Below are 18,650 nucleotides of genomic sequence, written 5' to 3'. Positions count from 1 at the left end.
GAGTTAGCACTGCCCTGTATTTTCTACTCTTCCAGAATTACTGTTTAAGGATATGGACAAGCCTGTGTTTGGAAAACCCTGTGTCCATTTTATTTTGTTTTCTTTTTAGAGAAATGAACCCATAATACTTCACTGATTTTTCTGTTGCTTTAATATAAATGATGTCACATAAAAATGAATATAAATAGGTGGCATATGTGAGCATTATTGCTATAAAAGTCAATCCCTAGCCTCTGTTTTCCAGTGTAGGACTCTTGAGGACTCAATTGAACTGTCCAGTCTACTCTACCCCAATTCTACAGATATATCTAAAGCTTCATCTATGTGACTGGGATGTTTAGAAGATGTGTTCTGCTGACTAGATTGAACAAAATCTTCTCCCAACTTCGTGTATCTCAGAAGTTGCATATATTAGTCCAGCCCAGAGCTTTTCAGTGTTCTTAGAAGGATTTTAGGATTCTCTTCAGGATGGCAAAGTACAACACCCAACAAAGACCTGGAGAAACTCCTACTTACAACTGTGCTTAAACGGGCCTACTGGCAACATAGACCGATTATGCACGGGGCGGAAAGGCTGGGCTCGTGGCAACAGGTCAGTGGGCCCAGTCCCTGATTACGCATGATGTCACTGCCATCCCAGCCACCTGCCAGCCCTGGCCCAACTCTGGGCTTCTGATGACCCGCAGAAAGGGAACACAGATACTTCCGTGTTCCCTGTGTTGCTGCGACCGTCATCCGTGGTCCTGCTGGTCCAGCCCCGTGCATAATAGAAGAGTTGGACCTTTGGGCCTAGCTCCTCCCCCAACCTATGGTGCCCCTGCAGGGACATCAAATTCCCTGGTCAGATAAACAAATCACAGCTTTTAAAATATCTTACTTTTACAAATACCTTTTCCTTCTTCCCCCCTCAACAGACACTCTTGACATAGGTGGGGCTGAGAGAGCTCTGAAAGAAATGCTGTACACAAACAGCCCTAAGAGAATTGATGAGCCCAAGGTCACCCAGCTAGCTGCTTGCAGAGGAGAGGGGGATCAAACCCACTGCTGACTTGTGGCAACCCCAACAAGGGACTTTCAAGGCAAGTGAGAAGCAGAAGTAGTTTGCCATTGCCTTTCTCTGGAGCCTTCCTCTAAGGTCTCCCATCCAAGTACTAACCAGGACTGACCCTGTTTAGCTGCTAAGATTAAATGAGATTGGGCTGTACCATGTGGCTTCCCCTCTCCTCGTTGTAGTGGATAGCTTGATGAAAATGTCAACTTAGTGTGTGGAAGTACTAGAACAAACCAACTCTACACTCTGGATTATTGGGAAATGGATTGAAGAACAGAACATTGTACATAGTTCCAGGTTCCATATCACCATATGAATTTTGCATTTCTGGAAAATGTTTAGAAGTGAATAACCAAAATGAGTAAGAGGCTGGATTAATTTTCCTAAAATATATGTAAAGGTAAAGGTATCCCCTGTACAAGCACCGAGTCATGTCTGACTCCTGGGGTGACGCCCTCTAGCGTTTTCATGGCAGACTCAATACGGGGTGGTTTGCCGCTGCCTTCCCCAGTCATTACCGTTTACCCCTCAGCAAGATGGGTACTCATTTTACCGACCTCGGAAGGATGGAAGGCTGAGTCAACCTTGAGCCGGCTGCTGGGATTGAACTCCCAGCCTCATGGGCAGAGCTTTCAGACTGCATGACTGCTGCCTTACCACTCTGCGCCACAAGAGGCTCTTAAGATATATATATATATATATATATATATATATATATATATATATATATATATATATATATATATATACATACATACATACATATGTGTGTGTATATGTAAATATATACACATACATACACATATATACGTATACATACACACACACACACATATACACATATACATATACATACACACAGCCTACACACAATTTGTGATAGCTTTAATCATGACACAATGATGATTACAAATTCTACATGCCTACAGTTATCTGTTGGTCAATATCCAATAACTTTGATCTGGACCATTTTCATTAGCATCTCGGACAATCACTGTACCTGGATATAACATCGCTGCTCAATATTCTTTATATCTATTGATATCAACCAAACCATCTCTGACCTACTTCAAGGTTATACTGCTCTGGAGTTACTTTATTTGTTGCTTGCTGAAATCAGTTATTCCCTGCTTTTGGCTTGCAGAAGAGCTTGCAATAGTATGGCTACCCAGGACCTGCAACAGCTTCTCAGTATCTTTAGCTAGATTGATCAAACCCCCTTCCCATGAATATGAGCTTTTACAAGGGTTAATCTCACCTCATGTCTGAGGGGGCTGCTGAGCTGAAGGTGGAGAAGAGAAACTGGAGAAACCTTATCAATACAGTGTCTGTACTAGGAAGTCCTGATAATTATTTGGGTGGGGAAATAACGTGGACTATCAGAGCCAGAACATTTCCCAGCACTTGCTACATTCCCATAAGCTTTATCTTATGATGTACTTACTGTTTAATGTGAAATATATTCCACAAGCATGATCTAGCAAATCCCAGGAGATTTACAAAGGACGTGATTGTGTTGATGCTCCAGTTGGCATAAGACTGGTCTCAGTGTGCCTTTAAAACCATTAGAATAAATCTAAACCCTTTACAGTACATTAAGTTGAAACAAAAGACTTTGCTTTACGAAAGTAACCCATCTCATGTAATCTACTGGAGCATGGAAAGTAATTCAGTTGGTTGCTCTGTCCTTAGCCTTCCTCAGCCTTTTATTTATGTATGCGTTTGCTCTTCTTTGTGTGGAATCAGTGATATTTTAGACTATAAGGAGGTCATATGGTTTAGGTCTCATCTCAAGCCATCTGTCTCAAATATCTATCTGAAAATAAAAAACTTCCTTATAATCAGACCGTAATCTCCCTAGTTCAATGCTATATCTGACTACTGGCAGGTCTCAAACAGAGGTCTTTTCTAGCAAATTATACTAAATCTAGACTAGACTAGATTTTTGTTTGGATTTGAAAATTCACGAGTGAATAAAACACACACACACACTAATATATAACATATATACAATAGATTTGCAACAAAATGCTTTCATGCATATGCATTTTTCTGAGAAATGTCACAATGCATACCTAAGTGTTCTGTTCACAGATGATGACATCTACACAACATGAAAGTATAACTGTGCCTGATGATTTAATTGGATAATTTATTCCATATTATAATCCTGGATTATTTTGTCACATTTTACTCTCTATAAAGCAAATATAAAGCAGTTCCTCAGGGCCTCTGCTGTCTTCAGTGGAAGGGACAATTCTACCATTTACCAGTTCAAGCACATTTGCAAATCTACATGTAGATCAAGGGATAAACTGGGAATGTCGCCAGGGTAACTCATATGTGGATCCAAAATGCATTGTAAATCCACAATAAAATCAGAGTCCAGTAGCACCTTTAAAACCAACAAAGATTTATTCAAGGCGTTGGTCTTAAAGGTGTTACTGGACTTTGATTTTATTGTGCTACTTCAGACCAACAGAGCTATCCATTTGAATCTAGCATTGTAAATCCAATTTGCTTCCTGCAGATGAAAGAAAGGGGAGGGGCAATCCCGCTTAACCCCCCCTGGCTTTATACACCCAAATGGCTTGTTGACCTTGAGAATCTTGTGACTCTTAATGGCCCATTATGCATGGCCGCCGAAACGGCGATTTCGGGTCACATGGAAAACGCGGAAAGGGAAGAAGCGAAGCAAACCGCTTATGCACGGGACAGGGCGCAATGGTGGCAAAACCCAGAGTAACCGATTATGCACGCGCCGACCCCAGCGCCGCTTCTGGTTGCGCCCTGGTCACCCAGAAGCTGTGCTTTCTTCCGCGTTTCAGTAACGCGGCATTTTTGGCGGCATGCACCGAATCTGCGGCCGGTTGCAGCCGATGTCGTGTGTTATTGGTGATTTTAGTCGCCGCCATTCCACCCCAAATGCGCGCTATCCCCCCTGTGCATAATGGGCCATTATCAGCTTTTCAAGGATTAGTGAGAAAGAAAAGGACTAAGTTGCTTATGCTGGTGGAAAACTGGTAGTATATATTGATAGAAACCATTCTTGCAGTTTCAGGTTCAGATGACTATTTCTTTATACTCTTTCAACTTTCCCATGTCTGCTCAGGATACAAAGAACCATCATGAAGCCCTGGACAAAGATTCCACCTGGGCAGCCCCATAGAACCCATGAGAGCACCCTTTTACTACTGAGATAGACCATGGACAAACACTAACTCCCCTTTCTTCTATTCATGATATTACCAAGGGTTTGCTGCTATTTTTTATTATTAAATATTAAGATGCTAATCAGGAGAGGGATGAGGAAAAGAGACCAAGACTGATAAATAAATGGGAGAAGAAGAAGAAGATGATGAAGAAGACCACAAAGACAAAGACAATGATGATTATATTTCTATACTGCTTCTTCCCATATGGGCTTGAGGTGGTTCACAGCAATAAAACCGCATATATAGTCACAATACGTGAATGAAATTCAGTTAAAAAACACAGTTAAACCACCATTCCCATCCCTCTCACCTTCTTAACTCCCCCCACTGACTGTCCCAGACTGTATATGACAAAATGAAGGAGGAGAAACATCTGGAAAAGAGGGAGAGAAATTAAGAATTAATTTTTTTTCCTGCAGTTCACCATTAGGACTACCCCAAGATATGATTGAGCAGAGCAAACTAGAGAGTTGGGTGGAAGGAAAGGGAGAGAGAAATAAACTACTGGAAACAACAACTTTGTTAGGCAGTTACAGTAGCAACCATGGGCTGTGTTGGCTGGTCTTCATTGCTCCATTGCTGGCTTGTATGATGGGTTTTGCAAGATATGTAAGTATTTGCCTCCTTGTATGGAATTTTGCAGAAATGTGTGTTCAGCAGAGAGTAAACCTCTGCTCTTTTCTCTGCCCTGCCTGTCTTCCCCGCACACCTAAAGGTTGGAAGGCAAAACTGCATTAGATAAAATAAAATAAATTGAAATACATTCTGAATGCAGCAGGTGTCCTCCAGATGACTTGGGTCCTAGGAATTGTGTGTGTCCCCCAACAGTCCTGCTTTTGCTCCTTTTCCATAGCTAAGGATGATCTTGAATTTTCTTGCTCGTAGTTTTAGTCCCCAAATCCCTATGTGAGCTTCATTTGTTACTTGTGTAAACTGAACCTGTCAGTTGTTATGTTTGCATTATTTTCTGATGGTTCATGCTGATTTATTCTCTTGTAAAACCTGCACATCCTAAGAACATAAGAGTTCTGCTGGATCAGGCCAATAGTTCATCTAGTCCAGCATCCTGTCTCACACAGTGGCCAACCAGCTCTATTGGAAGGCCAACAACTGGGCATAGAGACTGAGACCCTGCCCTGAAGTTGTCTCCTGGCACTGGGATTCAGAGGCTGATTACTTCTGAATGTGGAAGTTCACCATGATTAGTAGTCATTGATAGAGTTATCCTCAGGGTTCTTTGTACAGCAGTAAGTCAACATTATCTATATCTGTGTCTATCCAATGTGTGTTTAAACATACTCACAGACCTCTAGTACAGCTAGATGACATGAACTGCATGTTCAAAATATATGCAAAATACCCAAATGGTATTTTGGGCTGTATCAAACAGAGTATCATGTTCAGATCACAGGAGGTGATGGTACCGCTTTGCTCTGGTTTGGCCTCTTACTGAAACTGAACTGAACTGTGTTCAGTTTTGGGCATCACAGTTGAAGAGGGTTGTAGACAAACTGGAGCGTGTCCAGAGGAGGGCAACAAAGATGGTGAGGGGTTTGGAGACCAAGACATATGAGGAAAGGTTGGGGGAGCTTGGTCTGTTTATCCTGGAGAGAAGATGACTGAGAGGGGATTTAATAACCATCTTCAAGTATTGAAAAGGGTGCCATATAGGAGAAGGCGGAGCCATGGCACTTGGATAGCTCGAATACTTCGAGCTCCTGTTCCACTGAGGGTCAATCGCTGCTGTGATTGACAGAATCGGGTTTTGGGTACGCTAACCCACCCACAATTTTCTCAGAAATTCCTTGTGAAACTCTGGGGCCTCTCTGTTCCGCAGGGAAATTAATCTCCCACTGGAACGTAAGCTCAGTGTGCACAGGGTCCAGCAAGCGCCGTCCGCCATTTTAATATCCTTTCCTCCTTTTCCTCCTTTTTCAACTCTGCAATCTACAAAGCTTATTTTAATCTACAAAGCTAATTGGATACCTCCCAGCAAGACCTTCGACTCACCACAACTCCGGAGTGAAAACATCTGGCAGACATCAGATCGAGCCTACAAACAGTGAGTGGGGTTTCCCCCGGCACCCTCTTCCCTGGAATGAACTCTCGGCGTGGAGAGTTGCTTTCGCTAATCCAAACAAGCTAGAGTGACAGGATTTATTACAACTGAGGGGGTGGACACTGCCAAATTCCAAGATATTGAGTCATTAATCAACGCAGAGATGCAAGTGCTCTTCCGCTTCTCCGTCTCTACTTTTTCCCTCATTTCTGGCTCTGCTTGATGCCACCTCATTATGAGGCAGGCTAATTTTCTTTTCTAAGCAGAAGAAGGACTTAAATTAACTCAAACTAATAAGTAACAGCTCTTATTGCATCTGTTTTTGTCTTCGGAGATAAGAGAGATTAGAGCCGTGGAATCTCACGAGAACTAAGCTTCAGAGACATTGCTTTAATATCAAAACAGACTGTTGCTTTCGTTAGGACTCTGTAGGACCTCTACTGGTTATTTGCAAAATTGCAAATATATTTTGGAAACAACATATACATAATTGATTAAGTCTAACAAAATTTCAAGCCTGGAACATGTTTTCGCTTAAAAAATTTGCATATCTTCTAGAGAAACAAACACAAGACCTGAAAGAATCTATAAATGGCTCACTTAAAAATATGCTCATGGTGTTTAAAGGCATTAAGGAAGAAGTTTCTAACAGGAATGATGAACCAATAGTAGTGGCTGATGATAGCTCTAAACAAGGTGGAAAATTACCAGCAGAAGAGGAATCTGAAATTATGGAGATGGAAAAGGGGATGTCAGAGTCTTGCAGCTCAGATAAGGACACCCTACCTGAGAAGATATATAGCCACTCCAAAGCAACAGTACACAAGAATCAATTAAAAGACATATGGTTCTGTGGTGAAAGCAATCGATTGAAAGGAGCTTCATGGAAAAAGCATAATTAAAAGGAGACACCTAATGGAATGGGCTTACATTATAGTGTGGGGTTTTAGATTTCCTATGATAGCTGAATTTGAATTATCTAACATATCTCGGTAGTGACTTTCAGCCTAAACTTAAAGCATAACTAAAAGGAGGTTCCTAACTGAGGAGGTGTAAATGTAACTAACGAAGAATTTATTCTACTAATTAATGAAGACTCCATTTTATTATTTCTGGTATTAACAATGTACACTTATATAACTTAATAACCTTAGCAACCCATAAACATATATTTGTTTCTCTTCTTTCCGTACAACTAAGCAGGCTTGTTTTTTATTCCTTTTTCCCTTTCCCTAGTGGAAATGTGGAGGGCTCTAGGACCACGTTAAGTATAAACTGTTCATGATTGTTAAAACTATCAGAAACTATGCAAACAAATGCTGAAATGATGGTAACAAAGTAGACTTCTCTTTTTAAATGTGGTGCAAACGTGAAAAAGTCTATAAAAAGTCTATAAGCTTTGGGTAAAAGTCCATAATACTGTAGCCAGTCTTATAATCTTAAATGAAGAGAAGAGGGTTTTTAAGATTGAAACGGGGAACCAAAATGTTTTTCCACAGTGCTTCCCAACCCACATACAGAGCTTCTTCTTCTATGCGACGACGGCAGCAAGACTAGAATTGGCCAAGAAATGGAAAACGCAAGAACTACCCTCGACAGAAGACTGGCTGAATAAACTAGCTGATTTTGCCAAGATGGCCAAACTGACACTAATAGTTAACGGAAGAATAGAAGAGGCCTTTCAAGAACAATGGGGCCCTTACCTGAACTATTTACAAAGGGGATTAAAATGGGGAACCAAGTGTATCAAATGAAGAGCATAACTCTCCTTTTCTGTATTAACATTGTAGATTGCATGTATCTCACTGTCTTCAACTCTGGAAAATAAAATAAAAACTCTCTATAAAAAAAAAAAAGAAAAGAAAAGGGTGCCATATAGAGCAGTGGTCCCCAACCTTTTTATCACCGGGGACCACTCAACGCCGGGGACCACTCAACGCCTTTTACTGAGGCCCGGTGGGGGGGGGGGTAGTTTACTCTTCTACTCTCAACCACTGCCCTAGCGCTCTCTGATTGCTATGGTAATGTTTAAACATCCCTTCAAAGTAAGATACAGACACACCACAACAATGAACATAAGGAACATTTTATTTTCATGGAAATTTTAACTCATGACAATGACAAATCAATGGGAACCCTGAGCTTGTTTCTCTGCAACGAGATAGTCCCATCTGGGAGTGATGGGAGACAATGACACCCGAAGTGTGCTGTAAAGGGCCGGTGGGGATGAAGTAAAGGGCCGGGGGGGGGGGGGAAAGAGGCGTCTTTCGGGGCCCACCTCCAATTGGTCGAAGGACCACATGTGGTCCACGGCCCACAGATTGGGGATCGCTGATACAGAGAAGGTCAAGAAGCAACAGTGAGAACTGAACATGGAATCACTGACTGGTTCAAAATTGAGAAAGGAGTTCGGCAAGGCTGTATACTGTCGCCTTGCCTATTTAACTTGTATGCAGAGCACATCATGAGAAATGCGGGATTAGAGGAGTCACAAATTGGGATCAAGATTGCAGGGAGAAATATCAACAACCTCAGATATGCAGATGATACCACTCTAATGGCAGAAAGTGAAGAGGAACTAAAGAGCCTGTTGATGCGGGTGAAGGAGGAGAGTGCAAAGGTTGGCTTGAAACTCAACATCAAGAAAACAAAGATTATGGCATCCGGCCCTCTCAATTCCTGGCATATAGATGGGGAAGAAATGGAGATAGTGACAGATTTTATTTTCCTGGGTTCTAAGATCACTGCAGATGGGGACTGCAGCAAAGAAATTAAAAGACGCTTGCTCCTGGGGAGGAAAGCTATGGCAAATCTAGACAGCATCCTAAAAAGCAGAGACATCACCCTGCCAACAAAAGTGCGTTTAGTCAAGGCTATGGTCTTCCCAGTTGCAATGTATGGCTGCGAAAGTTGGACCATAAGGAAGGCCGAGCGTCAAAGAATTGAGGCTTTTGAACTCTGGTGCTGGAGAAGACTCTTGCGAGTCCCTTGGACTGCAAGGCGAACAAACCGGTCAGTCCTAGAGGAGATCAACCCTGACTGCTCTTTAGAAGGCCAGATCCTGAAGATGAAACTCAAATACTTTGGCCACCTCATGAGAAGGAAGGACTCCCTGGAGAAGAGCCTAATGCTGGGAGCGATCGAGGGCAAAAGAAGAAGGGGACGACAGAGAATGAGGTGGCTGGATGGAGTCACTGAAGCAGTAGGTGCAAACTTAAATGGACTCCGGGGAATGGTAGAGGACAGGAAGGCCTGGAGGATCATTGTCCATGGGGTCGCGATGGGTCGGACACGACTTCGCACATAACAACAACAAATACAGAGGATGGAGTAGAGTTGCTCTCTTTTGCCCCAGAGGGACAGATCAGATCCAGTGGGATGAAATTAATTCAAAAGAAATTCCAGAAGAACTGGAACAGCCAGAGTAGTTTCTCAGTGGAACAGGCTTCCTTGGGAAGTGATGGGTTCTCCATCTTTGGAAATTCTTAAACAGAGGCTGGCTAGCCATCTGATGGAGAGGCTGATTCTGTGAAGGTTTAAGGGGGTGGCAAGTTACAGTGGATGAGCGAGAGGGTTATGAGTGTCCTGCACAGTGCTGGGGGTTGGACTAGATGGCCCAGGAGGTCCCTTTCAACTCTATGATTCTATGAAAAGGGGTATATTCTCTCATTGCTAACCTCTTTCTGCTTCATCTCATTTGTCCCCTTGTAACTGCTAACACCTCCTTAGGGAGGTTGGCCACACAGTTTAAAGCTCATAGAAAGAGAGAGTCAAAGAAGGCCTTTTTGACAGCTCTCTTATTTATATGCTTCTCTCCTTCTTAAGTCTCTTCTGCTTCTCTTGATTTACGAATGCTCTGCATCCCATAAATCTCAGCAAAGAGCAGTAGAGATAACATTTGAGTTTTGGCCTCCCACTTATTTATACTGAACTAGAAGATACGAAGAAAGTGTCACAGGTCCTGAACCTTATTTGGAGCAAGAGACTGTGGACAATTGATTCTTCCCTTATTGCTGCTTGTTTTCCCCAGAGGCTGAGGCATGGATTTGTGACTTTGGTCCACCTCGATTATTGACTGGCCTTCACTTTAATGAGTGCTTGGAGGGCAATTCAGTATTACTTTGCAGCCTAAAGGGCACAACTGCAGGGGAGATTTAAGTCTTCACAGCTTCCTTTTCAGCTGACAAGTTGGCTGTAACATTTAATCTTTCTATGACATTAAATAGGAAGCCTTAAAGAAAGCAAAGTTTGTTTTGTGGCCTGTGTAAACTCTTGAAACTGTCAGTCTCTGTTTTCATTTTCAGGACCTTCTTTGGGATCTTTGACTTCCTTTTCAGTAAGAATTAATCAATCCAGTCTGCATGAGGAAGCAGCTTTTATGCTACAAGATTATACAGATGTGACCTGGATGAGTATCTTATCCACATTGTAAAGTTCATCTCATACCCCCTGAACTGACAGGATATCCCCATTTAGAGCTACCAGTTTTTGGCGAATATTAGAAGCAGTAGGTGCAAATTTAAATGGGCTCCAGGGAATGGTAGAGGATAGGAAGGCCTGGAGGTTCATTGTCCATGGGGTTGCGATGGGTTGGACACGACTTCGCACCTAACAACAACAACAAAAGCTGTCATTGGGGTTGAATTGACATATCATGGGATATTGTTCTGTCATTTTGTTCTAGCCATCGTGCACAGCTGGATTGACCCATGGGAAAAACATAGTTCTGAATCAAGTTGGGTAATATGTTTGACTATTATTTCCTATGGAAGGAAATGACAGGTATCTGGAACAGCTCTTTTTTCACCAAATGACACCAAGATTTCCACAAAACTAATTCTCCCTCTTAACTGAATGCTCCTCTAGTGTCAATAAAGGTAAAGGTAAAGGTATCCCCTGTGCAAGCACCGAGTCATGTCTGACCCTTGGGGTGACGCCCTCTAGCGTTTTCATGGCAGACTCAATACGGGGTGGTTTGCCAGTGCCTTCCCCAGTCATTACCGTTTACCCCCCAGCAAGCTGGGTACTCATTTTACCGACCTCGGAAGGATGGAAGGCTGAGTCAACCTTGAGCCGGCTGCTGGGATTGAACCCCCAGCCTCATGGGCAAAGCTTTCAGACAGCTGCCTTACCACTCTGTGCCACAAGAGGCTAGTGTCAATAGACTTTGACAAAGAGGTACAATTTTATGGCCTTCTGATGAAGGCACCATAGACATCTGATGTTCCCTGTAGAAGGGAAGTGGTGAGTCTTCCAGAGCAGCTATGGTGTGTTGTGCCATCAAGTCACTTCCAATTTATGATTCATGTCCTCTCAAGAAGAAGAGTTGGTTCTTACATGCCACTTTTCTCTACCTGAGGGAGTCCCAAAGCGGCTTACAATCGCCTTCCCTTTCATCTCCCCACAACAGATACCCTGTGAGGCAGGTGAGGCTGAGAGAGTCCTGATATCACTGCTTGATCAGAACAGCTTTATCAGTGCTGTGGCAAGCCCAAGGTCATCCAGCTGGCTGCATGCGGGGGAGCGCAGAATCAAACCCGGCTTGCCAGATTAGAAGTCTGCACTCCTAACCACTACACCAAACTGGCTATATTAGCTGTAATAGAGTATTAGCTGTAACACTCTGATTTCACAGATTCGTTAACTGATGTTTCTGCACTGTGGCTTGGCACAGCTATCGTTGAAATGTAGTTGATGGTGGGAGGGGAACCTGAGCTTTGATAGGTGGGATTGCTTCACTATAGAGTTGCTATAGAGTGGGCATGTGCATTGATGAGAACACAGGAGTCAGGTGTAACATGCACACTTCATTTTGTTAACTTGGTAAGCATCACATTTAATACCTTTCCACTCTGCTTGATAGATGACACAATTGATCAGGAATGAGGAGTGCTTAGTGCTTAATGTTTACAAAGTTTGTATGCTAAGAGTCTCAGACATAGAAGCAGTAACAAGACAAGCGTTAACATTTTTAATACAATGTTAATACAACGATACTGTTATAGAAATATAGAGTTGGAAGGGACTCTTGAGGGGCTTCTAATTCATATTCCTGGACAATTCAGGAAATGCACAGCTATCCACCCCTTCCCTCAGTGACCCCTTCCCTATGTCCATAGGAAGGTGAAAAATCTCCAAGACCCTGTTCTGTAATGTAGTGATTGGCATTACCCTGGGGATATAAGAAAGGCTACAAGAGCTAAGCAATGATTCATCCCTTCCTGCCCTCCATCTCATGATCTGAATTCATAGTGACTCACAGAATCAGAATTGCTGTCAGACGGCCATCTAGCCTCTGCTTACGTCTCTAGAGAGCCCATTCCACTGAAGAACTGTTCTGTCACAAAGTTCTTCCTAATGTTTAGCCATTACACATCCATACACTCAACTTGATCTTTGGTGCTGGGGTAGAGGTGGAGTGGATGATGGTTGACCGGGTCCCATTGTCTGACCACAATGCCCTGAAGGCCCAGCTCAGGATACCACCCCCTCCCTGTGTGGGTGGCATATTTTAGCCCACCCATGGAGATTTATGGATCCTATTGGATTCCCGAATGCTCTGTGGGATTTGAGGCCTCCTGGTGACTCGCTGGTGGTGTTAGTGAAAGACTGGCAGTCCCACTTATCTGCCACCATTAACAAGATCGCTCCCAAGTGTCCTCTCCATCCTCACCTCAAACTGGCCCTCTAATACACTTGGGAGGTAAGGAAGAAGAAGAGAAAAGTGAGACAGCTAGAGTGAGTGTGGCAGAAAACTCATGATGAAGTGGCAAGAACATCCTATCAAATGCTTATGAGGGCATATGAAATGGTGGTTAGGGTGGCTAAATGAGAGTTTAATATAGAGAGGAAACAAGAAGCCCGTTGGTTACCAAGGGAGAATGTGTTTGATGGAAGCACAGGTCGCAGGAGTAGCACACATGGCATTTTACCATATTCTCCCCTCGCTCCTTGGCTTGTCAGTGCAAACCTCCAGTCCCATCACAGTGGTTGTTTCATGGACTCAAATGTCCTTCTCCCCAAGCCCCAAAATTAATTTTAAAAACAGCATTTCTGCGTTGCTATGCAGTAACAACACAACACAAGAGCATTGTGTTTAAACATTAACACCTTAGCGTTGCTTTGGAGAAACACCACAGCAATAAAGATTCCCCCCCTTTGGGATTTTTGGTTTTTTGGTCTCTATTTACATTTGGGTAGATTTGTGAGAGGCTGGACATAGTAACTGGACCATGATGAGTGATTTTGTGTGAACAGTAAGGCTTAAGAATGAGGAGTACAGACACCTAGCTGATCGGGAGAGAGTTCCTTCATCACACACACAGAACTTTCCCTGTTAAAATGCCAGAAAGCACAAACAGGGATGTCTCTTGGCTGCCTGATCCCAAAACAGATGAGGACAATGAACGGAACATTATATTTTAACTTGGGGAATGTAGCTTTGTGGTCCCGCACCAATGCGGATTGAGCCATTAAAAAATGGATAGGGGAGAGCAGATGTGAGGGTGGGACAATGCTAATTAGACTGTTGCAAGTTTCTCCTTTCACATGGGCTTGGCCCTGGTTGTTCCCTGATGTGAAGCGCAATAAGGTTAACAAATCCTGTTTTGCCGTTTTCCCTCATCATGAGGCAAATCTGGTCAAAACTCACGCCAGCCCCTGGACAGCTTCAGGTTGCTAATGATGTCATGTGGAAGTAGCACTAAAATCCACCAGCAACTAGAGGCTGTCCGGGGACAAATTCCTCATGCTGAAATGTTCCTACATTTTCCAACTTATTTAGAAACTGACACAGGCATTGCCCCGATCTCCCTCTCTGGTTTAATTGTGGCACTACCATGTAGCAAACAACTTTATACTGGCAATTTTGTATTGTGTAGTATTATTATATCTTTAGGTATGTATTTTAAATGATAAACTGTAAGTAGGATTTTATTGTAATTTTATAAAATAGGATTGCATATTTTTAACGCTGTTATAACCCGACCTAATCTTCAAGGGAAGGGCATGCTAAAAATGCAAACATACATAAATAAATACTCTGTAGTAGCTAAAATCAAAGTCAAAACTTGAACCTTAGAAAAAAGAGATTGCTGAATTTTTAAATCACAACATTCTTTTAAAAGTCTTGAGATAATAAATAACGGTTTTAAATAGATCCATTATCTTTTATATCTGCTACTAGAAGCAATGTTTCCTCATGCTATTATGTATATATTTATGCTTTATGTTGTGGCATTCTGCAAGTATGAACAATTGATATTGTGTGGGTATGTTAACAAGCTGTTTCTTTAAAACAATTAGTTATGCTGCTTCTATGGCAACCATTGCCTTGGAGCAAATTCTGGTGCCCAGTTGTACTGCCCATCCTCTGGACTGGGTCCAATATCTTTCATTTCATTCTTTTCCACACTATCAGGCTGTGTCTTCATTATAAGCTTATTCTATCACAGAAGGTCAGAAGTGAAATACATGGTTTCCAGGCTTCCCTTCACAAGAGTTATGGCTGGCTGGTTCTGTTGTCCCTAGGAAAGTGAGCACTGAAAACATAATGAGAATTTGCTGTATCTAGTTATTTCATTGTAAACATGACTCCTCTTAACATCTATTTCTTCCCCCACCCTTTTCTCTCCTTCTTTGTGTCAGCAGCGCGGAAGCAATGATAGGTCAGCTTCCAAGCCTTCATTCGGCAGGAGTGTGTGCTGCCTGAATTCTGTGGAACCAAGAATCTGGAATAATTATCTGAAACTTTGACTCTGAGAGATGAAGCTTTACTAAGTGGAGTCACATTTTAATAAACCTGGAACCAAAGTAAGAGAAGAGGAGGCAAGAGGTGGAGGAAAAGAGAAACTGAAAGTAAATTCCCACTGTTCATTAACGGGCAGACTCTCTTTGACATGCAGGTCTTAGCGAATGTTCTTGTTGAAAGTTTAGAGGTGGAGGCAGCTCACCTAATGGGATCTCGGGAGAGGCATCCTCTCACCCATGGATAACCGGCAGAAGAGACAAAGCTGTCAGTTTGCTCTGATTTACTTCTTCATTTTCTAAGGAAGGGAGTTAAAGCTTCACACATCTCCTAGCAAAGCTGGCAATTGGCTCCGGGCAGCTCTGCTCCATTTGACCAGGAAAAAGGGCAAAGCGTGAGGGCTTAAAAGACATGGGACAGCATAATCAAAAAAGATACTTTCTGATGTTCATCCAGAAATGTGCTGCAGCATGACAAAGCCAAGGAATCTCTCAGGCTGGAGGACTGTTTTCACATAATACGACCCTAACTATTGTTAAAATCCCTAAAGAGCAATGTTTCAGTATTGTCCCACATGACATTTTAACTTGCCTGTTGTACACAGAACCAAGGGCCAAATTTCTTGCTAATTTACTCAATGGTCCAAATGGTCAACCTGATCATGAAAAATTAAGTATTTTGTTATCAGATGCTAATTATTTAGTTATCAACAGAATGTTATTGTTTGCCCTTACAGCCAAGAAAATAAGGGCTAAAGATGTTCTAAAGAGAGCAAAAATCTAGAATAATCATAGGTGGACATAATATAATCTGGAAATGTTTTCATTTGTATTATTTGGATTTGAAATGTTTTTAAAAATTTTAATCTATTTTGTAATGGCCTACAGCTACATGTAAATCAGTTTGACTGAACTATTGTTGAGCTGAACCTGTTTCACCAGATGTGCGCAGTAGGTCTTCACGTATCTGTGTCTGTCTGTGGAGGACACACTACATGCATCTGACAGAATGAACTCTTCCTCTACATATGCAAGATTATGAAGAAAAAAGTTGTAAACAGCAGGGTGAAGGGTTCAGAAAAGTACAGGGTGAACTGTAATGATTTAGAGTTCCAATGTAATGCAGAAAAGCATAGAAAGAATTCACAAGAGCAGTATATAAATATGTTTGCATCTGTTGACTATAAAAATTGCAAAAATGCCACTAAAATACTGTGGAATGCCACAAAAGACACAAATTAATTCAGAACACAGGCAACAAAAATGGACAAACAAGAAGTCTCAGCTACAATCTATTAAAACTCAAAGAAATTTAAAAGGGCCTTGTCACAACCAGGACTGTTTCTGCATTAGGAGACATACCTTGCTTTAGCTTCACTTTGGATTTGCTTTGGATGCTGTGAGTTGACTCTAGGCTTTCCTCTCCTCAGTTCCTAGGCTGTAATTTGTGATATACTTTCTGTATCTGAGTCCAACGTAGGCAGCCTCCCTCATGCTTTGATCCCCTCCCCTTTTCAAAACCCCCCACTCACAAATGGTACCTGCTTGCACATTTCTTTCATTGACCAATTATGCATGGGATAGAATGGCAGGGCTGGTAGTGGCAGGGCTGCAGAGCTAATTCCTGATTGTGCCTGATGTTGCCACTATCCTGGGCACTGCCCAGCCCTGGCACAACTCAGGCCCTCAAACATCATATGCCCCTGTCAACTCCTTGGAGCTGTGGAACTGGCCGGGTTTTTCCCCCACCCTCAGCTTGTTGGGAGAGCCGCACGCCACTCCTGGCCATTGTGCGGTGGGGGCCCCATTCCCCCTGAGCAGAATTAGATTCCACCTTGACAGATAAAATTGCTGTAACCAGGAATGTCTAAAATGTCTGGTAAGTCAGAGATCAATTCAGGACTGCACCTGGAAAGAAATATTTTAATTTGGAAACAGACAGAATTGTCAGCCCTTTAAAAATGCAAATCCGAACAATATTGCTAGTGCAGAAATCATCCAGGAGAGGGCCAGGCACCTCAATCTCTATGCTTGAGACAACTTTATTTTTGTGAGGGAGACAGGAATGGTTACTGGTCTAAACATCTTCCTCTAAAAGAAAATTCCCTTTCTCCCTGCTGGTGAGCTTTATTTAAATTCTCAAGGGCTTTATTGTATTTGTCCCACCAGTGCCTTGATGTTATAAGGAAAAGCAGCACCAGCCTAAGGGATTAAGATGTTCTCCCTCACAACCAATATGATGTATTTTTACCTCAGTAAACTACCACATGCAAGAGGCATTGCAATGTTTAACAAATAAGTAAATAAAATTTATTAAACTCTGTGAGAGACAAGATAAGTGAGTCAGAACTAGATTATGGATATAGCACTGGATAGATATTCAAATACAATTACTTAAATATATAGAGAAAGATTGTGTGGTTTTGGAGGGAACAGCAGCCTAGAAATTAAATAAATATATAAATAATAAATAGTTGTACAATGAGGGGAATCCAGTTTTCAGTTGACCCAGTAAAGAATATACCACTCTTTTTGAATGGGTGTAGTGGTGATTTCTTTCTCCCTACACACGCACAGGAGGCTCATATGCTTTTCTCATGAGTAGACTATAGGTAAGCAACAGTGTACCCAACTCCCTTTTCTCTCAAACTCCACAATTCTGACAGAATCTACAGGGAAATCTTCATCCTTGAAGTTTCTAATTTGCCTTCTGGCTTGAGGTTCCATTATTTCCTGACTGAAATTTTCTTAAAGGCAACATGTTGAGATCCCTTATCTCAAAAAGATAATTTTCTAGTCTTTCCTGAATTCTTTATTGGTACTCTCAGAACACAAGACTAAGGAAACCTTCTATCCCCAGAAGACACAAGACCAAGGAAAACTTCTATCCTGTCCTTGACTAGATTTAGGATAATTCCTCGGGATAATTTCTTAGCCAGTCCCTCTATGTTCTTGTGCTGCCTATGTTCGCTTTACAACATGGTTTGCAAGACCGCAAACCAATTCAGTTTGTGAATGAACCTACTGGTAGGTTCATTGTTCAGTCACAGACCACAAACCAACATCAACCACATTCTCCCGGTTTGTGCCCATCCTTGGAGATCAATTCCTCTGAAGAAAATGGATACTTTAGAGGGTGGACTCTATGGCATTGGATCCCACTGTGGTCCCTGTCCTCCTTTGGTTTTCCCACCAAATTTCCAGGAGTTTCCCAACCTGGATCTGGCAGCCCTACTTGGGAAACAGCAGCTGGATGGAACAGTGATTTAAGGAGGCGTGTTCATAGTGGGGGTGAATGCCTCTCCCATAGTATTTTATTTTCCACTTGAAAATCAAAGTGGAATGTGAAAAATATTTGACACAGTTAAAAAACCCCTACCTGAACTAAGTATGCATTTTACATATTTTGCATTCTGGGCAACAACCACACCTCTGCCATTTAATTAGAATCTCGCCTGCGTAAGAATAATATTAAAAACTGACTGGCTTTGCAAAGTGCTTTGCAATCTCTGTATGACTTCTTATTAGGCATCATTATTTATTACTTCACCACCACGGCCACCACCATCCTAATTCTCAT

The 18,650-nt window shown here is 42.2% G+C and overlaps 1 long non-coding RNA gene across 1 annotated transcript in view; it reads left to right on the top strand.

Annotated features, from left to right (window-relative positions):
• The window catches only part of LOC143836865 (uncharacterized), a 38,235-nt gene extending 22,136 nt beyond the window's left edge, over positions 1-16,099 (top strand). The window contains exon 4 of the long non-coding RNA XR_013230800.1: positions 14,975-16,099. This is a non-coding gene — a long non-coding RNA (uncharacterized LOC143836865). The remainder of the gene's footprint in view (positions 1-14,974) is intronic.
• The last annotated feature ends 2,551 nt before the right edge of the window (positions 16,100-18,650 follow it).

This window comes from Paroedura picta, chromosome 4 (assembly GCF_049243985.1).
Source record: "Paroedura picta isolate Pp20150507F chromosome 4, Ppicta_v3.0, whole genome shotgun sequence".
Classification (NCBI taxonomy): domain Eukaryota; kingdom Metazoa; phylum Chordata; class Lepidosauria; order Squamata; family Gekkonidae; genus Paroedura; species Paroedura picta.
The sequence above is the reverse complement of the archived record's forward strand: the minus strand, read 5'-3'. Positions and strand labels throughout refer to the sequence as shown.